The sequence below is a fragment of the Phacochoerus africanus genome, chromosome X (genome assembly GCF_016906955.1).
Source record: "Phacochoerus africanus isolate WHEZ1 chromosome X, ROS_Pafr_v1, whole genome shotgun sequence".
Taxonomy (NCBI): domain Eukaryota; kingdom Metazoa; phylum Chordata; class Mammalia; order Artiodactyla; family Suidae; genus Phacochoerus; species Phacochoerus africanus.
The window spans coordinates 55,814,655-55,838,788 of record NC_062560.1 but is presented as its reverse complement, the minus strand read 5'-3'; the positions used below and the strand labels follow the sequence as shown (position 1 = coordinate 55,838,788).

Sequence of the window (24,134 nt, the reverse complement as noted above, 5' to 3'; positions counted from 1 at the left end):
GGAAAAGATGGATGTTTCCTCAGTTGATAAAGGAAATCTAAGAAAACCCCACAGCTAACATCATATGTAATGGTGATAGGCTAAAAACTTCCCCTAAGACAATGAAGAAAACAAATATGAATACTTATGCTAATTCTCTTCAACATTTTTATTAAAATTATAGCCAAGAAAGTTATGCAAGCAAGAGAAAGAAAAGACATCCAAGCTGAAAAGGAAAAAATAAAACTATTTCCACTTGCAGAGGGTGTACTTTGTAGAAAAATCTAAGGAATCCTTGAATGACTGATAACAACTAACAAATTCAGCAATGTTGCAGGATATGAGATCAGCACATAAACATTTTATTTCCATATACTAACAATGAAAAATCTCAAAATGAAATTAAGAAAATTCTGTTTATAATAGCTTCAAAAATAATAAAATACTTAGGAATAAATTTAATGAGTAAGTGCAAGACATGGACGTATAAAATTACACAACTTCATAGAAAGAAATTAAAGACATAAATAAATGAAAAGACATCATATTTTCATGGATTGGAAGACTTAAGATTGTTAAGATACTACTAAAAGGATCTACAGACCCAAAGCAATTCCTACAGACCCAAAACAAACACATGAGTATATTTTGCAGAAACTTATCAGCTAATACTAAAATTTATATGGGAATGCAAGCTTGAATAATTAAAACAATGTGAAAAAAACATAAAGATCTGTTATTAAAAAGCTATAAGTCCTAATTATACTTATTAGCTGTGAAAATATTAGAAATTTACTTAGGCTCTCTGAGCTTCACTTTTAATACATCTAAAGTGGGGATAATATTATCTCATGGCAGAGATTAAGTAAAACAACACACGTAGTGAACTTTACAAATTACAAGTTAGTTTAAAATTTGCATAAATATTTATGAGATACTTGATATAGGCCATGTATTATCTGTTATACAAAGATGCATAAATAGTCCCTGACTTCAAAAACTATAAAAAATTAATGAATCATTATAAGTAGTGTGGCAGAGTGCAAAGAGCTATAGTCAGAGATCTATGTTCAAGTCTTATTAGTTCTACAATTTCTCAGTCAAAATATCTTATACAATTCCTGAAGTTTCATTAAGCTTTAGTTTCTTGATGTTAGGTAGAGATAATGATAATTTCCCTATATTATGAAGATGATTCTTATGAAGGTAATATGATATAAACTGTAAAAATAAAACCATTTTTTCATGAAAGCTAGATAGCATATTCTGACCTACCTACCTACACAAAACTACAAACCTATACCAAACTGTCACCCTGTCTTCACATACATAAAAGCAGTAGGTATAGTTATTGATATTGACACTGTATATTCAATATTTTTTATAAAAGGAGGTTTATTGAGATATAATTCACATACCTTACAATAAATTTATTCAAATTATTCAATTTAATGACTTTGGTATATTCGCTGATATGAGCAAACATCATCAGTCAATTTTAGAATATTTTGTCACCTTAAAAAGAAACTCCACAGATTGGAAGACAATATTAAGACATAAATACTCCTCAAAGTGATCTACAGATTTAAGGCAATCCCTATCAAAATTCCAATGGCTTTTTGTGGCCATGCCCATGGCATGTGGAAGTCCCTGACCCAGGTATTAACCCTGAGCCACAACAGTGACAATGAGCCACAGCAGTGACAATGCTGAATACTTAGCCACTAGGCCACCAGGGAACTCTCTTTTCCCCCAACAGCATTTTTTTCTTGCAAAAATCTTTTCTAACATTTATATGGAATCTCAAGGTACCCAGAGTAGCCAAAACAAACTTGACAAAGAAGAAAACTGTTAGAGGTATCATATTTCCTGATTTCAAAACTTATTACAAAGTTTTAGTAGTAAAAACAATGTGGGAGCTCCCTTGTGGCACAGTGGATTAAGGATCCAACATTGTCACTGCAGTGCCTTGGGTTGCTGCTGTGGTACAGGTTCAATCCCTGGCTTGGGAGCTTCCACATGCTGTAGGTGTGACCAAAAAGTTAAAAATTAAAAGCAAACAGAAAAACATATGGCACTGGGATAAAGACAGACATATAGGCCAATGGAATACAACAGACAGCCTAGAAATAAACCCTAACATATCTCATCAAATTATTTTCTACAAGGCAGCCAAGTCCATTCAATGGGATAAAAGACAGTCTTTCTATCAAATGGTATTGGAGAAACTGGATATCTACATACAAAAGAATGAAATTGTACCCCTACCAAATGACTTATACAAATGTTAGCTCAAAGTGGACCCAAATGTAAAAGCTAAAACCATAAAACTCTTAGGATAAATTACAGGAGAAAAGCATTTGATATTTGACAATGATATCTTGGATATGACACAAAAAGAATAGGCATCAAAAGTAGAAATAAATATATTGGAGTATATGAAACTTAAAAACTTCTGAGCATCAGAGGACACATTCAATAGAGTGAGAAATAACCTATGGAATGGAATAAAATATTTGCAAAACACATATCTGAAAAGATTTTAATAGCCATAATATATAAAAATTCCTAAAGCTCTGCAAAAATAACAACTAAAAATGGACAAAAGATGTGAATAGACATTTCCCCAAAGATACGGACATGGCCAATAAGCACAAAAAAAAGATGCTCAACATCACTAACCATTAAGGAAATGCAAATCAAAATTATAATGAAATACCACCTTACACTCATCAGGATAGACACTATTTTAAAAAAATACAGAAAATAGTAACTATTGACAAGGATGTGGATAAATTGCAACCATATGCACTATTTCTGGGAATGTAAAATGGTGCGGCTACCCTGGAAAACAGTATGGAGGCTTCTCAAAAAATGAACAATAAAATTATCATATGATCCAGCAATTCCACTTCTGGATATATACCCCCCAAAACTGAAAGCAGGGTCTCAAATCATATTTATACACCCATGTTTATTGCAGCATTCTCACAATAGCCAAAAGGTGGAAGCAATCCAAACATCCAACAGTGGATGAATGGATAAACATGCTGTGGTATACCCATACAATGGAATATTTGACCTTAGCAGGGAAGAAAATTCTGACACCTGTGACAACATAGATGCAACTTGAAGGCATATGCTAAATGAAACAAGACAGTCACAAAAAGACAAATACTGCGTGATTCCACCTACATAAGGTATCTATTTTATTTTTCATTTTTGGCCAACCCGCAACATGAGGAGTTCCTGGGCCAGGGATCTGATTCAAGCCACAGTTGTGACCTACACTGTAGCTGCAGCAACACTGGATCCTTTAATCTGCTGTGCCTGGCCTGGGATGGAACCTGCATCCTGGAGACACGGAGATGCCATTGATCCCCCAGCACCACAGTGAGACATCCAAGATACCTAAAGTTGACAAACTTTTAGGAACAGAAATTAGAATGGTGATTTCCGGGGACTATGGGAAGGGGGAAAAAGGGATTTGTAGTTCAACTGATATAGATTCAGTTCTGCAAGATGAAGAATTTCTAGAGATCTATTGCACAACAATGTGTTTATGAGTAATAGAACTTAATATCTAAAATTGGGTAAGATGGTAAATTTTATGTTATTTTTAATATAAATAAATAAATGAATACATAAATATTCCCAATGCATATGGCTTTTTATGACAGGATGAGGAGATAGTCTGTTTAAAATTAAAAAAATGGTTAAGATGGTAAAATTTGTGTAATATGCATTTAACCACAACTAAATATAAACATTATACCCTGAAGCTTTTGCCTTTCACACACCTATCCCCAAATCCTCACCCCCAAACCCTAAATATTCTCTAATCAACTTTCTATCTCTATATATTTTCCTTACTTTCATATGAATATGATCACATAACATCTGGTCTTCATTGCATAGCTTCTTTCATTTAGTGTAATATTTTTGACTCATCCATGCCATAACATGCATCAATACATCATCCTTTCTATGGTTGAATATGTGTGGATATTCATATTTCATTGTTGTATGTAACACATTTTGCTTACCCACCTGCTAATGGACATGAGTTGTTGCCAATTTTTGGCTATTAAACATAATACTACTATAAATATTCACATACATGTGTCTGTGTGAACATGTTTTCATTTCTCTGGTATAAATATATGAATGGAGTTGCAGAGTTACATGGTAATTCTATGTTTAATCACATGTAAACATGCCATACTATTTTCCAAAGTGACTGCACCTTTTAACATTCCCAAAGGCAGTGTATAGTCTGTATTTTTGCCTTTTATCAGATTAATTTCTTTCTATTCCAAATTTGTTGAGTGTTTCTGATTTTAAAAAAAGTCTTTGATTTTGTCAAGTGCTTTTTCAAGCACTCAAGTCTATTGAGATGATCATGTGATTTTAGCTTTTTTATTTTATTGATATGATGTATCATATTAATCAATTTTTTATGTTAAACCAAATCTAAAATCTGGATAAATCACAATTAATCATAGTGTATTACTCTTTAAAAATATTTCTGGATTTTGTTTGCTGGTATTTTGTTGAGGATTTTTCTGTCCATATTCCTAAGAGACATTCATCTGTAGTTTTCTTCTTTTCTTTTTCTCTTTTTATAGCCATACCTGCAGCATATGGAATTTTCTGTGCCAGAGGTTAAATCAGAACTGCAGCTTCAGGCCTATGCCACAACCACAGCAACACCAGATCTGAACTGCCTCTGTGAGATAGACCATAGCTTGTGGCAATGCTGGATCCTAAATCCACTGAGTGAGGCCAGGGATTGAACCTGCATCCTCATGGAGACTTCTGTGTTCTTAACCTATTGAGGCACAATAGGAACTCCTGGTCTGTAGTTTTCTTTTCTTGTGAAGTGTTTATTTATGAGGGTGATACTGGTCTCATAAATCGGGTTGTAAATTGTTCCTTTCTCTTCTTTTTTTTTTTGGAAGTTTGTAGATAATTGGTTTTAATTCTTCTTTGAGTGTCTGATAAAATTTATCCATGAAGCCATCTGCGCCTGGTGTTTTTGTCATGGTTAGTTACTATTATGATGATATTTGATATTAATATTATTATTGCTGATGAAATCTCTTCACTTGTTAAATTCTATTTAAATGGTCTTTTTTTTAGCTGGTTTTTGTAATTGGTGTCTTTGTAGAAATTTGTTCATTTAATATGTCATCTGATTTTTGCAACTACAATTGTCATAAGATTCCTTTATAATCCATTTTTATTTCTATAAAATTGACTGCAATAGTCTCTCTTTCATTGTTGATTCTAGTAATTTGAGTATTTCTTGGTTAAACTAGCCAGGGTGTTGGTAATTTTTTTGTTCTTTACAAAGAATCAGCTTTTGGTCTCACTGATTTTCTCTATTGTTATTCTATTATTTATTTCATTAATTTCCACTATAGTCTTTATCAAATAATTTCCTTTCTTTTTCCTGATTTTGGTTTAGTTTGTCATTTTTTTCTTCAGTGTCTTAGGTAGAAAGTTAGATTATTGATATGAGATTTTTCCCAAGAGCATTTATGGGTAAAATATCCCCTCTAAACGTTGTTTTAGTTGCATCCTATAGGTTTTGGTATATTGTTTCTTCCTTTTCATTCACCTCAAAGCAATTTCTGATTCCTTTTTATTTCTTCTTTGACTCATTGGTTAAGAGTATGCTGTTGAATTTCCACTTATTTGAGGGTTTCCCATTTTTTTTCTTGTTATTGATTTCTAATTTCATTCCTTTGTGGTCAGAGAACATATTTTATATTATTGTTTACGGCCACAAATATAGTCTATTCTGAAGAATGTTCTATATGCATTTGAAAAGAATGTACTTTATGTTGTTGAGTGAAATATTATATTATCTGCTAGGTCTACTTCACTTTTTATGTTGATCTTCTATTTATTATTGATGTCCTATTTAGTTCTTCCATCCTTACTGAAAATAAGGTGGATTTTTCTATTCTTCTTTCATTTTTGTTTATGATTTATGTATATTCATGTTCTACTGTTATATCTTCCCTATATATTGATCATCTCATCATTATAAAATATCCCTTTTTATCTCTAGTAACTGTTTTTTTAAAAGTCTGTATTTTGTTGTATTATTATAGCCAATCAAATTTACCTGTGGTGCAGTTTGCCTGAAATATATTTTGCATTTTTTTACTTTAAAACTCTTTGTGTCTTTGATTTTAAAGTGTGTTTCTTTTTGTCCAGAAATAGTTGGATTATGTATTTTTATCTGGTCTAACCATCTCTCCCTTTTGATAGAATTGCTTAATTCATACACATTTAATGCTTATTGATATAGTTGTATTTATATTTGCTATTTTACCTTTTGTTTTCTATATGTCATGTCTTTTTTCTTTATTCCTCCTTTACTGCTTCCTTTTGCATTTACTGAAAGTTTTTAAATGTAGCATTTAAATATCATTAATGATTTTTCACAATTAAATACTACTATATATAAAATAGGTAAAAAGGACTTACTGTATAGCATAGGGACATTTATGTAATAAATAATGCAATGTGTAATAATCTATATAGGAAAATAATCTTAAAAGGAATGGATATATGCATGTCTTTAATTTATGTTCTTTTTTGTATACCTGATATTAACACAACTTTGTAAGTCAATTATATTCTAATAAAATTGAAAAAATAAAAAATATCTAAAAACTGAAATTGCATTTTTACTGGCTATTCTAGGACTTAAGATACACATCTTAACTTATCAGAATATACTTCAGATTTAAACTAGCTTATACCCAGTGATATATAGAAACTTTACTCCTATACGGCTCTATTTCCTTTTCCTCTCTTTTTTGGGGGTATCATTGTTATATATATTACATTTGTAAATTTTATAAACTCAACTATACATTACTATAATTATTACTTTACCATCTGTATTTATTTCCTTTTATCCCACCCATCTCCTTTGTACTGTTATTGGTGAATACACTACACATATTTTATATTTGTACTTGTTATGGGCCCACTGATACATTCTATACATATTATCTATACTTTTACATTTTATTTTTATTTTTTTTATTTTTATAATTTTTTTATTTTCCCACTGTACAGCAAGGGGGTCAGGTTATCCTTACATGTATACATTAAAATTACATTTTTCCCCCACCCTTTCTTCTGTTGCAACATGAGTATCTAGACAAAGTTCTCAATGCTATTCAGCAGGATCTCCTTGTAAATCTATTCTAAGTTGTGTCTGATAAGCCCAAGCTCCCCATCCCTCCCACTCCCTCCCCCTCCCATCAGGCAGCCACAAGTCTCTTCTCCAAGTCCATGATTTTCTTTTCTGAGGAGATGTTCATTTGTGCTGGATATTAGATTCCAGTTATGAGTGATATCATATGGTATTTGTCTTTGTCTTTCTGGCTCATTTCACTCAGGATGAGATTCTCTAGTTCCATCCATGTTGCTGCAAATGGCATTATGTCGTTCTTTTTTATGGCTGAGTAGTATTCCATTGTGTATATATACCACCTCTTCTGAATCCACTCATCCGTCGATGGACATTTGGGTTGTTTCCATGTCTTGGCTATTGTGAATAGTGCTGCAATGAACCTGCGGGTGCACGTGTCTCCTTTAAGTAGAGTTTTGTCTGGTTAGATGCCCAAGAGTGGGATTGCGGGGTCATATGGAAGTTCTCTGTATAGATTTCTAAGGTATCTCCAGACTGTTCTCCATAGTGGCTGGACCAGTTTACATTCCCACCAACAGTGCAGGAGGGTTCCCTTTTCTCCACACCCCGTCCAGCACTTGTTATTTGTGGATTTATTAATGATGGCCATTCTGACTGGTGTGAGGTGATATCTCATGGTAGTTTTGATTTGCATTTCTCTTATAATCAGCAATGTTGAGCATTTTTTCATGTGTTTGTTGGCCATGTGTATATCTTCTTTGGAGAAATGTCTATTCAGGTCTTTTGCCCATTTTTCCATTGATTGATTGGCTTTTTTGCTGTTGGGTACTTTTACATTTTAAATCAGGCACAAGAAGACTGGAGGAAAGTATATAGTGTCTTTTACAATTACATAATTACATTTTCTGTTGCCCTTTGTTCATGTAGATTCAAATTACCTTTGTGGATCATTTGCTTTCAACCCGAAGAATTTCCATTAGTATTTCTTATAAGTTTTTTTTCCCTAGCAACAAATTCTCTAAGTTTTTGTTCACCTGAGAAAGTTTTTTTGTTTTCCTTCATTTTTAAATGATAGCTTTATTGGATATAAAATTGCCAGTTATGGTTTTTATTTAATCTATTTAAATATGTGATACCATTATCTCTTACCTTATTTGTTTCTGCTAAGTCAGTCATAAGGCTTTTTGTTCTGATGTGTCATTTTTCTCTTGATGCTTTCAACATTTTCTGCCTTGACATTCAGCAATTTTAGTATGATGTGTTAGTTTATGAGTCCTTCTTAGAACTTATTGAACTTTTGTATTTGTACGTTATCATCTTTCAATAATTTGTAAAAATTTCAGCCATTATTTCTTTGAATATTTTTCTTCTTCTTTATATTCTGTCTCCTCTCTTTCTAGTAGTCCCATTGTGTTCATATGGTGTGCTTAATGGTGTCCTGCATTTCTCCTCTGTCCATTTTTCTTTATTTTTTTGGCTTGCATTTTTTCTATTGATCTATTCTAAAGTTTGCTAATTTTTCTTCTGCTAGTTCAAACCTGTTGTGCTCCTTTAGTGAATTTTTATTATAGTTATTTTATATTTAACCTCTACAGTTTTTATTTTATTCTTTTAAAAAAATTCTATCTTTATCTATATTCTCTATTTGTTGCATTATACCTTCCTCTACTTTTTAAATCATGTTTTCCTTAATTATATGAACACATAAAAATGTGTTAGTTTCCTGTGACTGCTGAAACAAAGTACCACAAACAGAATCACTTAATAGAAATTCATGGTCTACAATTATAGTCTGGAAGTCTGAGATTAAGGTATTAGCAGGGCCATGCTTTCTCTGAAGGTGCTATGAATGTATCTGTCCTGGACCTATCCTCCTCCTCCTCCTACTCTGGTAGTTCCTTGGTTTGTGGCAGCATGACTCCAATCTTCACATGAAATTCTCTTTGTCTGTCTCTTTGTCCAAATTTCCCTTTATATAGGGACATGAGTCATATTGGATTTGGGGTGTATTCTACTATAGTATGATCTCATCTTAACTAATTTCATATTTAATGACCCTATTTCCAAATAGTCACATTATGAAGTAGTGAGAGACTTCAATATATAACTTTGGGGGGAATGTAATTCAACTCATAATAAATGGTTACTTTGAAATATTTTTCTGTTAAATTCAACATCTGATTGTTTTAACTGGCAGTTTCTTGATTGTGTGTTTGTGTGTGTGTGTGTGTGTGTGTGTGTGTGTGTGTTTGGGACACAATTTTTGTATGCCTAATTTCTGTTGCCAACTGGACATTTTAGATAATATATTGTGGCAACTCTGGATTCTGGTGTCCTCTCTAGGGGCTTTTATTTGTATTTCCTTATATATTTTTAAATGACTGGCTGGATTATTTTGTTGAAGTCTATCCCCTCACTCCAAATGTCAAGTCTCTAGTGTTATTCCTTAGGTAGACACAGCTTTTGGTATACCCACAGTCACCCTGGGATAGTAGTGGTACTAGCAGGGTTCTCTTTTCCTCTTTTCCTGACTACACCCAGTCGTTAGACTCCACTAATTGCTGGCTGATTGTCTTATTGTTTTCAACAGCTCCCTGAGGTATAAATTGCTTTACAAATCCAGTCAAGTTGTAGCTCTTTTGATGGAATAGTGCCTGAGGTTGATATTTGTTCTCATACTATCAGGCCTTTTAGCTGTCTTACCCCATTTTCCTCCTCATGAAATTATTGGCCTATAGGTTAGCTTATATTTTTATTAGGTGTGCTATAGCAGACAGGAAGTTAGGCATGAGCAGAGAAAGGGGGCATGGAGTTGGATGGCAGGAAATTACACATCATGCAAACAGCAAGGTCCTTGGGCAGACAAAGAAAATCTGGAACCTCCAGACTGACAGGAAATCACACATTTTGGGGTGATAATTGCCCTGGAGGCAGACAAAGAAAGGTGGAAAAGGACTAAAATTTCCAGTGTCCAAATGTAACCTGTTATTCATTATGCCCTTATTATAATAAAATTATAATAAAATTAGCTATGCAGATAAGAAGTACCCATAATAACTGATGCCATGACACTTCTGAGAAACACTGAATGATAAAAAATTCCTCCTCCCTTTGGGAAGGTGGATCTGGGATGAAAATTAAGAAATATGACCCCCAAACCCCACCTTCCCAGTGAATAACCCACCATACAATTAAATACCCCTCATAACTGGTATGACAGAAAAACACAAGGCAGCTGCTTGGCCTCTCTGCCCACCTCCCTTTAAGAGGTATATTTCTCACTTAAATAACCCCTCACTTTCCTCAATTTCCTTGTTTTGATTCCTTCTATGATGAGACAAGTACTTAATCTTTGGGAACAGATCTACATATTTTCTTCTAATTATCTTTCACCAACCACCACTGTTGTTGAGATTACCTTCAGGTTTAAACTTGTCCTCACTTTGTTGAAAATGAAGTTAGTTCCTTTAGGAAAAAAATGCAAGCCATCTGTTTTATGGCAATATCTCTGTGCCAGGGCTCTAGAACTGGGGTGGGGAACAATGGTAAACTTCTTTTGAAATGACATTCTCACTCTAATAGCTGAGTACTTAGTGAAGGCAGGGCAGGAGACTGAGGTCTTTTTGGCTTGCCCCTCCTCCTGTGGACACTACCTCCTGAGCTGCCGAATGGCTATCAGAGTTCCCTTATTCTTAGTGCATCATTTCCAGGTAAAGCTTCTGTTCCATGAGTGGGTTGGGTAGGAGAGCCCACATCTTTTCTATTGTACTTGCCTAGGACTTAGCCTCAACAAATGGATAGCTGGGGACAGGATGGGGAGAACTGAGGTCCTGCTTTTCCCAGGAGGAAAGCCCTCTTACTGGAAACCAGGGAAGAGGGAGACCTGTTTTTAGTTGCAGAGTCTGGAGGAGCCTCTGCTTCATTGAGCTGATTGGGGTGGAGGAGAGAGAGAGCAATCTTGGATCAAATATCATAGAATCTCTCACCTTTCTTAATAAATTTTTATAGATTTTCTTGGATAGATTTTTTCTTAATTTACAGTTTGCTCTTTGGACCATTTCTAGAGATTTGAAATGGTTGTTTTTAAAAAGTTTTCACAGTTTCACTGGGAAGGTCAGCAAAGCTCCTCACACTATTATGCTGGAAATTGATTTCTTGAATATTCAATGTTGGTTCACATTTATTAAAATGGCTATTTTCTTACATATCTGGAGACCATGCTAAAATATCTAGTAGAACTCCTTCAGTATCTATCCTTTTTGTATGTTAACAACAAAGTATATCCAATGAACTTGCTGTATAAATGGCAATTATACTTTTCAAGCAATAGAATCATAACTCCTGCAGCTAATAATTTGGACTTACGATTGATTTTTTTTGTGACTGTTAGGAGCTGACCTTTTAATATTTTGAGTCAATATTTTACTCAAAAGAGTCAAAATAATTGTAGAAAATTAAAGCAGGCTTAGATCTCAAGGATATCTATTTAGGAACAGAGGTAGATTAGAATCCAGGTGTCTAGATGTTCAGCCTTTTGCCCTTTGTAGGGGAACATAATGCATCAATCAATAATGAACAGATTGTACGTGCTTGAGAGTTTATGAAATGTTTTTATTTGTGGTGTGTGATCTTCAGAACTCAGGAAGGGGGTCTGAGCAGTATACTATTATTATTATTTTGCATTTTAGGGTGCACCCATGGCATATGGAGGTTCCCAGGCTAGGGGTCCAACCAGAGCTACAGCTGCCAACATATGCCACAGCCACAGCAATGCAGGATCCAAACGGCATCTGTGACCTACACCATGGCTCATGGCAACACTGGATCCTTAACTCACTGAGCGAGGCCAAGGATTGAACCCACATCCTCTTGGATCCTAGTCAGGTTCATTAACCACTGAGCTAGGACAGGAAATCCTACTATTATTTTTATTTCACAGATGAGGAAACTGCACTTCAAATTCCCAAATCACAGGTAAAATGACTTACATGGTTATCTAACTCCAATATCCTGTTATTTCCATTATACCAGCTTCAAGTGAAGTGCCCCAGTTGGAGCACAAGCTCTCAACCTTGAGACTCAGAGACTAAGATAATATTAATTCAGAGGCATGAACTGAATTAAGAAATTTGACACTTGAGGCAAGGTTTTTAACCATATTCTCTCCTAAGTCCCTGCCACTTATGACCTGATGCTTGTCTCTTCTTTCCTTCTATCCTTCCTCCAATTGATATTTCATGTTTTTCTATGTCTCCTTTGTTACATAAAAATAGAGTCATTAAGGCAATGCAGCAGTGGGAGATTGGTGTCAAGTCAGAAAGCATGCTCTGGGCTTCTTTATGATACCTACTTGTGCTCAAGCCCTTTATCTACTTGAGGAAACAAAATATTAAAGTATGTTATATTCAGGAAAAAAATCTTGGGATGCAGCATATTTTCCTTGTAATATGGTGTAAATATACTACAAAGGATGAATTCATCTTGAACCTAGTCAGTTAAGTATATTTCTTACATATCACACTTTGCTATACAATCAAAAACTAATACACAGTTTGTGAAATGCTTAAAAAACATTGCAAATGGCTGAATAAAAAATAATTCAGCCTGTAATGTACACATGAATTCTTTGCTTTCCTTAACTTGATGTTTGAATTATTTTTAATCATATAGACCTTTATTTCAACTTTTGACTCTACCACTTTCTACTTGTGTAACCTGCAGCTTTGGGCTCATATAAGAATAATAAAACTTACACCAAAGTGTTATTTTTAGAAGAAAATGAGATAATATATAAGAAGGAACTATTGCATTGACTAGAACACTGTAGACATTCAGTAGATGTTCTTTTTCTTTTCTTTTATAATCACAGTGAAGAAATTAGTAACCACATAGCTCTCAAAACAATTCAATCTATTCCATGGTATTGATTCTATGTAGGAAAACATTCAGAAAAGACAAATCAGTGAGAGGATTGCAATGATCAGAGAAGTCTTCCTGAAGAAGGTGGAATTTGAGTTTGTCTCAAAGGGATGGTCCAGCATATCTCAAAACCCTTCATTAGAGGACTAGAATTATGAAAAATGAGGCCAGGGTGTTCTACTATGTAACTAAAGTAATATTAATCATTTATCAATTTTTAAAACTATTAAGATAACACTATCTCAACTTGAAATTTTTCTTTCCACACATTTCTTTACTTCTTTGACACTTGCTACAGCTTCTCTAAACTAAAATACAGAAAATATAAAAATAAATTTAGCACAATCACAGAGTCAGCTATTTTACATTTAATAAAGCTATTTTGTGATATTCTACAAAGAGAATTATGGCTTTGGGTGCTCTGCTATCTGAACACATTTGAGACTCATTGGGATGGGTGAAAAAGATGAAGGAGGTGGGGAAAAAACATAAAGAAAGCATAAGAATAAGTATCCAATGGTACAGTGAGCAGATCCACCTGGAGTGGACAGTATCTGTCATGGATTAATTAAAAAATAATGGTTAGGTAATACTAAAATATAGCACTATCCTGAGTTATTTATTTATTTATTTATTTATTTATTTATTTATTTATTTATGGCTGAACTTATGGCATAATTCCTGTGCCATGCCACAGCAGCAGCCCAAGCCAGTTGTGCCACAATAGAACTCCAATGAGTATAGTAATTTATAATTTGCAGATGTTACACATATTTGAGTTCATCTTCATAACACTTTTGTGAAATAAAGAGGCTGGTAGTCATGTTATCATCAATAATCACATCTTCTAATGATTGAGCACTTACTATGTACCAGCTAGACACTTTATATATACTATCTTTAATACTCACAACAATGCTGTAATATAAGTGTTATTATCCTAATTCCACAGTTGAGGCTCAGAAAATATAAGTTATTTCCCTAGGCCATATATCTAAAAAAGAGCTGATGCTTAAATTTGCATCTCAGGACTGTCTGATCCCAGCTCCACTTGACTATTATAACAGCATGAAAATTAGAGAGGAAAGAAGTAAAAAGGGAGGGTGCAGTAACAAGTGCATGACATTATAGAATATGTAACAACCCTAAGGTTGGATTGTACAGAAAATAAACTAAATTATTTTTTAAGTCCATTTTATAAAAAAAGCTTCAGCTCTATCAATCCTGAAAATCAACAGACCCTATTTTGGAAAGACCAATTTTCATTTTGAAGTATTTTGGAGACACTAGTTTCACTTTAGAACTCATGATTTGGAGTCATATATTTGACTGCAAATGGGAGAAATAAAAAGCTTTCTGCATTAACATTATTTACCATTTATTTGCATATTTCTTCCTGTGGGGATGCCAGTAACCAACACAAGCTCCCTGTGCAATGGGAATGTTTAAAGTTATTCAAAGGTGAAGCAGAAGGAGTTTCCATGACTGGCTCTCTACCAAGGAATTTCCTTTATTTAAGGAGAGGTCCAGAGATGGCCAAAATGACAAAATAGCATGAAGGCCTGTCTCAGAACTTTATTCCCTCTTGAAAGGATAAAACATTAGGGTGCTCATTCAGAGGGATCAACTTGTTTACCTGTGGGAAAAGGCTTGGATTATCAACAAATACTATTGAGGGAGGAGATAAACTCTCACACTAGAGTTTAGACTAGAGAAAGGGCTTAGCTCCAAAGGGAATTATGTCACCTGTCATAGAATTTTGACCTTCAAAATGAAGGGAAGCTTTGTCACTTCTTTCCTACTGGAGGTATACTTAAGACACAGAGGGACAGGTTAAAGTCTTCTGAGAAGACTGAGAAGGTGACACTGAGCCTAGAAACTAAAGCTCATACAACTTTATTCATAGGAGAGTTCCTCTATTCTGTACCTAAAGCCAATTAATGCATATTGTATGATTAAAACAACTCATTTTTTTAAAATTTAAAAAGTGTAAATAAGTACCCTTGAAACATTTTATTTTAAGGGAAATGGTTTCTTTTGCAAAAACAAGGAAGACATTTTTTATTTATAGAAAAATTCTAGGTTAAAAGCATTTGAAAGCAAAATAAAAACACTTATAAAGCACCTATTATATAAGGTTCTAGGGCCTTACTACTCAAATGTGGCCCATCCACCAACAATATAGGTTTCATTTGGGAGCCCATTAAAATGCTGAACTCCAGACCTATTAAATCAGAAAATATATTTTAACAAAATTCCTAGGTAAATTCAAGAAATACAAGTTTAGTCTTGCAAAATGTTTGTCTAAGCGTGTCTTTTGACTACTTTCATCAGAATAATCTGGGTTATTGATTTAAAAATTAAGGCTCTTATTTGCTATCCCAGACCTACTAAATCACATCTCTGAGTGGGACCTGGGAGTGTGCATTATGAACAAATGTAATAGGACAGTATATCTCAAACTTGAACATACCTCAGAATTACTTGGAGGGCCTGTTAAGGCACAGATTACTAATATGTACCCCCAGAGTTCTCTGAATCAGTCTGGAGTGGGTCTGGAAAGTTTGCATTTCTAACATGTTGACAGAGGTTGACACTACTGGTACAAGGACCACTATGGAAGAACCACTGCATGAACATAATTTTAACAAATGAGAAATAAAATAATTTCTGCCATATCAGTAAACTAAAGGTGTCATAGTCATCAGCAATTTCAACCACCTCCAAGGGTGAGCAGGTGAGCCTAGAGCCTAGAGCCTGGAAAGGAAAAAATAATACCTATGATGTAGCAGTCATTAGACTATAGCCACTCCCACCTGGGCACCTGAGGAAACTCAGGATGTGAAAATATAGGATACTGTCCCCAGATAGCTGAGGTGCATATCAAAGGATTGATTTCACTGAGCCCAGACCTTGCATCTTCCCATACATAAAAAAGTACTAAATTCTTTAACCTGAGGGGTCTAGTTTTCTGTTACCAACAGAAACTATCCTTTGTTCCTATTACCAGCCATTTGTTGCTAAACTCCTATATATTCTAGCTCCCCTCTCACCACCTAGAAGTGTTTTTTTCAGGGTTACCTGAGGTGCTGTGGGCTTAAGTCCTCATTTTGCTCCCAATAAAATTAACTCTAAACTTTTAGGTTTTGCGTATATATATATATTTTTTGTCTTTTGTCTTTTTGTTGTTGTTGTTGTTGTTGTTGCTATTTCTTGGGCCGCTCCTGCAGCATATGGAGGTTCCCAGGCTAGGGGTCCAATAGGAGCTGTAGCCACCGGCCTACGCTAGAGCCACAGCAACGCGGGATCCGAGCCACGTGTGCAACCTACACCACAGCTCACGGCAACGACGGATAGTTAACCCATTGAGGAAGGGCAGGGACCGAACCCGCAACCTCATGGTTCCTAGTCGGATTCATTAACCACTGCGCCACGACGGGAACTCCTGCGTATATTTTTTAATCAACACAAGTTTAGTTATCTGGTTATCCAGTTTAGATTAGTAAGACCAATTAGAAGGGGAATAGTCAGAGGCATCATACCAACTGCAGCAAGAAGCCACATCTGAGAATGGCAGGAAATAACTATAAAAAAGACACATAAGAAATAAACAAATATACTTTCTGAGACTATTGAATGTAATGCCAAGAACCTTATGTGTCTCACTCCCACTCCTCTCCCATGACTAACAGTCTCCTAGTCCTTGAGGGTTATCATTATATCTTATGATAGTAATGTGACATGAGAGAGGTTAATAATGACCTTGGGTCATCCATAAGATGTTTAATTCTGTTTACTGTTTAAGCAGGTCTAGAATTGTATAATATATTTTAGAAATATTTCAATGGAGAGTCCACTTTTAAACACTAATGCTTAAGTTGTCTGATAAAATCACTTTTGGAAACAAATCTAAAATGCTGAAGGATAAATGAGGATTATCTAACACTGGTAATACAAAGGTGATAGTGACAATATTTAACATTTAAAAAAATTTATTTTTTCATGTAATACAATAATAAGTTTAGACACATTTTCACCATTTCTTAGAGGATGACTATCTAATCTAAGATTCAGCTAAGTGAGTCAAATTGAGATCATACAGGTAGTTAACTTGCAGTAGGACTAGCTTTGAATTTAGGTCTATCTGATTCTATTTCTCTATATTATTCTATTTTCTTTACAGAGGAAAACAAGTTCAGGCTGAGAAGCTGGATATGTAGACAGTTCTCCTGGGTTTCTGCAGGCCATACTCCTTGTAGAGCTTCCTGTAAGACAGGTATCCAAACTTTATTAGCATGAGCAGTTTCTTTCACTTACAGAAACCACAAGAATTCCCTTAATGTTTCATGTGCCATAACTTAAAATATTCCATTTCTTTATCCTTTACCTTTTTGCATTTCACTGTTACCCAGAGCCACTCCCAACTCTTCCTTCACCTAAGCTGTCTTTCCCATGGCTCCAATTCTTCAGTGAAATCACAAAGGGGTTAGTGGGGATAGGAGAGGCAATCAGAGTCAAGGAGAGAGAAAACTTTAAAGGCCTGTGTAGCTCTTTATCCTCTCCCATTACCCTATTTATCCAGTGCTTGGACTGATTTTCATATTCCTCACAACTTCATCATGCTGCTATGATAAGTGCATCAAACATTGAAGTTGGTTGTCCTCTGGAGTGCAGGTGCTCATTTATCTATCCAAGAATTCAGGCCCTACCATTCACACATATGCACACATTCAGTTGTTCTGATAGGGCTAAATGAGTTGGATGCTTTGGCATAGGAACTATTTATTTATTTATTTATTTATGTACATATTATTTTTATGACCTCAAGTGCAGTGTATGGATGTTTCTGGGCTGAGGGTTGCATCAAAGCTGCAGCTGCAGCAACACAAAGGCCATGGCAATGCCAGAATCTGAGCCACATCTGTGACCTATGCTGTAGCTTTCAGCAACACTGGATCCTTAACCCACTGGGCCAGGCCAGGAATTGAACCTGCATCCTTACAGATACAATGTTGAGTCCTTAACCTGCTGAACCACAATAGGAACTCCAGAATAAGAACTCTTTAATTCTCTGTTTCTTGTAGTTATTGGCAGTTGGTATTTTTCAAAACCTCCAAAAGAGAGGTGTGCTTGCTTCATTCAGAATGGGCAACTGAGATGAATAATTATTTTCTTCCATAGTGAGTCTCAAAAGAAAGAAACTGGGAAAAATAAAGGAAGCAGAGGTTTTGTGTGCAGCATACCTAGATAATATTCTTATCACTGACACTCACAATTGATGACTTAGAACATCATTTCTTTTACCTGAGTTATAAAATGAAATAATGATGCCTGTTATTATTACCTCACAAAGTGGTTATGATAGTCTGATGTGATAACAAATATGCAAATGCTCTGAAAAGTATAAAGGAAATATGTGGATATAACTTTTGCTTGCTAACACAAGTCTATATTCCTGACATTTCACATGTTTCTATGTAATCACTGTTATTACCCAACAGAGTAATGCAAAGTGTTCATATCTATTTTACCTAACTTGCAACTTAGATTAGAATAGTGGCAGGCATAATTTGAAAGAATTATAAGTGTGGTCAAAATATTATAGTTCAAGATTTTAATTACAGAGGGAGAGGTATCAAAATCCTGTGCTCATCATCTCTCAGAGGCACACTGAATTAGAGAGAGATATATATAAAACAGTTTCCTTGGGGGAAAAACAAAAACTAGTGAAGTGACCCAATCACATTGGGCAAATAAGGGGAAAAAACACATTAAAGCAGATAGTAAAGGCTAATAATCTTGCCCTTAAACCCCACCCCTGGTGAGGCAACTTTCAATCAGGAGAAAACTCAAAGCCCAGAGTTTCTCCCTGAGGAGAATTTTAAGACCAACTCCTGGAGTTCCCATTTTGGCTCAGTAGGTTAAGGACCTGAAATAGTGAGGATGTGGTTTTGCCAATAACTATAAGAAACAGAGAATTAAAGAGTTCTTATTCTGGAGTTCCTGTTGTGGTTCAGCAGGTTAAGGACTCAACATTGTACATGTGAGGATGCAGGTTCAATTCCTGGCTTTGCTCAGTGGGTTAAGGATCCAGTGTTGCCATGGCTGTGGCTTAGGCCTACAGCTGCAGCTCCAATTTGACCCCTAGCCCAGGAACTTCCAAGTGCTACAGATGCAGTTGTAAAAAGAAAAAAATAAAGAGACCAACTCCTGATCCATTAGCCCCCAAAACATTAACTTTGGAAACTCATGCCCATGAGACATGTTACTGTAGTGAACTGAGAAATGACTCTTAAAATGTTTATGCACAGATTCACCTGCCCCAGGAAGTGGCCCTCTGAAAATTGCCCAGACCTTATATTAGAGAAACTCATTTGATAATTTTAAAGCTTTGGTTTGAAGAGCAGGAGCCTGCTGGAATACTTTCTGGGGATGGAAGCTGGTGAGAATTTCCTTCCTGCTCTACATCTGCCTTTATAAATCCATCAGGCATCATCTTTTAATTTTTCTCTCTAGTGAGTGCCATCTTTTTGCTCTAGCTTGTAGACACCATCTTCCATTCTCTCCCTCTGCCTTGCTAAATCTGGTTGGTGTCATTTTTTTCTTCTTTTTAAAATTAATTTTTCTTTTTATTCCTCTCTCCTTTCTCTCTCTCTCGCTCTTTGTAAGTACCATGTTTGTACTCCCTTCTAACTAACTCCTCTCAGTGGGCACCATTTTCACACTCTCCCACTACTGTGCTCCATAACACCACTATCTAACAGAGGGAGGCTTCTACAGGCATCTAGTACCCCTGTTTACACCCGGTGACCTGTTTCTTTCAGCTGCCACCCAGGGGACACACCTTGATTACCTGATTATGAGGGACAAGGGGCATGTTTTCCTGGGTTCCATGGGTTTGTAAAAATTGGAAAGACAGTTCTAGGCAGGCTACAATCCCCAGATCACTACACAGGCAGCAGACTGAAACTTATACTCCAGGCCTTTCTCTGAAAGAGGCCTACTTGAATGTTCATGGGCAGGCTTCTGGTTTGGTACACTTATAACAGCTTGTGGAGGTATTCTCAGAGAATGCAGGCTATTGGATCCAATTTTTGCACTTTCCTTCTGCCTTAGTCCAACTTGCTGATATCTTCCAGAACAGAGCTTATACCCTATACTGGTGCCCTGTTTTTTGTGGCTGCTTCCAGAAGACACATATATATTGCCTGGTCCTGGTGCCTCTGCAGTTTACATTTGTAAGTCTCACAGGACAGTAAGCAATTGCAAAAGTGTTCTCAAACAGCTACCACCCTAGGGGCAATAGTCCAAGGAGCTCAGTCTTAGTGTGAAAGCGGCCTATTAGTTTACCTGCCAGCCCAATGTAAGCTTTCTATTAAACGTGCATGTAAGGGCTGAATATAAATCATTCCCAAGATGTTGGAGGGAGGAACTATCTTCATGCTCTCCCTCTGCCCTGATACAGATGCTCAGCATCTTTCAGAGAGAAGTTTTGTATATGTCTAGTGCCCCAGTTTTTATGTCTGGTGCCCTGGTTTTTCTGGATGCTTCCTAAGGGGTAACCCTTGATCACCTGGCTCTGGTGGCCATGGGACTTGGTTCCTGATTCCCACAGGACTGTAACCAATAAAAGAAACAGTTGTTGGCAGGCATCAGCCCCAGGGAACTGCACAGAGATTGAAACCTCCAAGCCTTTCTGTGAAAGAGTCCTACTTACTTGTTCTGAAGCTTCAGCTGTAGGGGAAGGCATCTGGCTTGGTACACACCTTGACTATGGAGGTGTTCTCAGGGAATGTAGGCTGGGGACACCATCTTTGCACTCTCCTTTAGCCTCACTACAGTTCATTGGTATCTCCAAGAAAGGAGACTGGACTCCTAATTTTTCAGACCCACCCAGGGAATACTTCTAGATTGCCTGGCTCTGGTGGCTTGTGGGATATATGCTTCAAGTCCCACAGAACTGTATGCATTTGCATTCTTCAGAAGCTACTGACTGAGGATCTGGTTTCCAATCAATTTGAATCTAGATATGGACTGAAATTCTCCACATTCAGACACTAACAGGTCTTGGCATACCCTCAACTATTGAAAGCCACTAAAATAAAACAGGCTAATTAGAAAACCACAAAGGCTTGAGACATAAACAAAAGCTAGGGCAAGGATGAATGATAAGTTTCATTTCCAACACAAGGCTAGTACTTCAAGACTGAGAGAGGTGGTAGTTTCATCTATGGCATAATTTGACACAGAAAATCAAGCAAAACAAAGAAACAGAGGCATATTCTTCATATGAAAGAACAAGATAAAACCTCAGAAAGCCTTAATGAAAAGGAGATAATTATTTACCTAATAGAATTCAAAACAATGGTCATTAAAAAAGCTCAACAAACTCAGTGGAAGAATGGATTAATATAGTGAGAACTTCAACAAAGAGAATATATGAGAGTATCAAACATAAGTCACAGAGCTGAAGAATACAATAACTGAACTGAAAAATGCATTAGAGGGATCCAATTGCAGAATAAATGAAAGAGAAAAAAAGCTCAATGAACTTGAAGACTGTGCAGTGAAAGTCATATAATCAGAGCAGAAAAAAGAAAGAATGGAAAAGAGCAAAGATAGCCTAAGGGACTACTGGGACAATATCAAGTGGATCAACATTTAAATAATGGGAGTTCCAGAAGGGGGAGAGAGAGAGAATGGCATAAAACTTATTTGAAGAAGTAATGGCGGAAAATATCCCTAAATTAGGGAATGAAACAGACATACAAATCCAGGAATCCTCAAAAGTTCCAAAAATGATGAATCTCCCAAGCACACACCAATACATATTATAATTAAAATGTCAAAAATTAAAGACAAGGAGAGAATCTTAAAAGCACCAAGAAGAGGAAAAACTTGTATTACATAATAGAACCCCCATATGAATATCAGCAGATTTTTCAGCAGAAACTTTGTAGGTCAGAAGGAAGTGGTATGATATATTTGGAGTGCTGAAAGAAAAAAAAAAATAAGCTTCATGACAAGAATACTTTCCTCAACAAAGTCATAATTTAAAAATAAAAAAGTGATATTTTTCCAGACATGCAAAAAAAAAAAAAAAACTTCCTTACCACTAAAATGGCATTATGAGAAATTTTAAAAAGAATTTCTTTAAGCTAAAGATAAAAATTGCTAATTAGTAATAATAAAAAATATGAAAGTGTAAATCTCAATGGTAAAAGTAAATATATAGTAAAGGTAATGAATTAATCACTTATACAGCTAGTATGAAGATTAAAAGACAAAAATAATAAAATAACTGTAGTTATAATAATTAGTTAAAGAACACACAAGATAAAAAGTTGAAAAGTGTGACATCAAACATATAAAATGTGGGAGGGCATAAAAATTTAGCAATTTAGAATATGTTGTTCAAATTTAAGTTGTAATCGACTTAAAGTAGAGTGCAGACTGTTAATGCAAATTGTTATACGTAAACCTCAATGTAACCACAAAAACAAAAACCTATAGTAGATACACAAGAGATAACAAAGAATCTAAGCATACCACTTAAAATAGTCATAAAACCACAAAGGAAGAGGGTAGGAGAAAAGAAAGGAACACATAAACTACAAAATAGCCAAAAATTTTTCAAAAAATATTAGTAAGTACATGCCTATCAATAATTACTTATGATATTCCTTCTGTGGTGAAATGGGGTTGGTGGTGACTCTGCAGCACCAGGACATAGGTTACATCCTCAGCCCAGCATAGGGGGTTAAAGGATCTGGCACTGCTGCAGCTGCAATGTAGGTCAAAACTTCAGCTCAGGGAGTTCTTGTCATGGTGCAGTGGAAACAAATCCAACTAGGAACCGTGAGGTTGTGGGTTTGATCCCTGGCCTTGCTCAGTGGGTTAAGGATCTGGCACTGCTGTGAGCTGTGATGTAGGTTGCAGAAGAGGCTCAGATCTGGCCTTGCTGTGGCTCTAGTGTAGGCCACAGCTACAGCTCCATTGGAACTCTGGTCTGGGAACCTCCATATGCCATGGGTGTGGCCCTAAAAAAAGGACAAAGGACAAAACAAACAAACAAACAAAAAACAAAAAAAAAACTGCAGCTCAGATCTGATTCCTGGCTCCGAAACTCCATATGATGTGAGGGAGGTGGTCAAAAAAGAAAAAAAAATATGATGCTTTAAATGTAAATGGCTTGAGTTCTCCAATTAAAAGACATAGAGTAGATAAGGAGATAAAAAGAAGACATATCTACATGTTACCTGCAAGAAAGTCACTTCAGATGTACAGACACTTACAGACTGAAAGTGAAATGATGGAAAAATATCCAAAAATGAATGGAAATGAAAAGTAAGCTGGGTCAGATATATTTATACCAGAAAAAATAAACTTTAAAACAAAGATTATAAGAGGAGATGAAAAAGGGCACTGCCTAATAATAAAGAGGTCAATCCAACAAGAGGATATAACATCTGTAATTATTGATGCACCCAACATAAGAACAGCTAAATACATAAAACACATATCAACAGACTGAAATAGAGAAATAGACAGCAATAAAATAATATTAGGAAAATTTAATGCACAACTTATATTAATGGATAGATCATCCACACAGAAATTCATGAAGAAAACATTAATCTTAAATGACACATTAGATCAGATGGACTTACACATAGACAGAACATTCCACCCAAAGGCAGTGAAATATAAATTTTTCTCAAGTCCACCTGAAACATTCTCTGGGATAGATCATATGTTAGGCCACAAAAGAGATCTTAACATATTTAAGAATATTGAAATCATGTAAAGCAGTTTTTCCAACCACAATGGTATAAAACTGGAAATTAATTACAAGAATAAAAATGGAAAATTCACAAATATATGGAGATTAAGCAACATGCTACTGAAAAACCAATGAGTCACCAAAGAAATCAAAGGGAAATAACTAAATAAGAGACACATAAGAATGTAAATGCATCCTAAGAAGGAGGTCCATAGTGATAAAAGCCTATCTCAAGTAATTTTAAAAATCTCAAATAACAACCCAAATTAACAG

The 24,134-nt window shown here is 35.4% G+C and overlaps 1 long non-coding RNA gene across 1 annotated transcript in view; it reads right to left on the bottom strand.

The window, feature by feature from the left end:
* Window positions 1-17,122: 17,122 nt before the first annotated feature.
* The window catches only part of LOC125118514 (uncharacterized), a 156,774-nt gene continuing 149,762 nt past the window's right edge, over window positions 17,123-24,134 (bottom strand). Inside the window, exon 3 of the long non-coding RNA XR_007132837.1 lies at window positions 17,123-17,343. This is a non-coding gene — a long non-coding RNA (uncharacterized LOC125118514). The remainder of the gene's footprint in view (window positions 17,344-24,134) is intronic.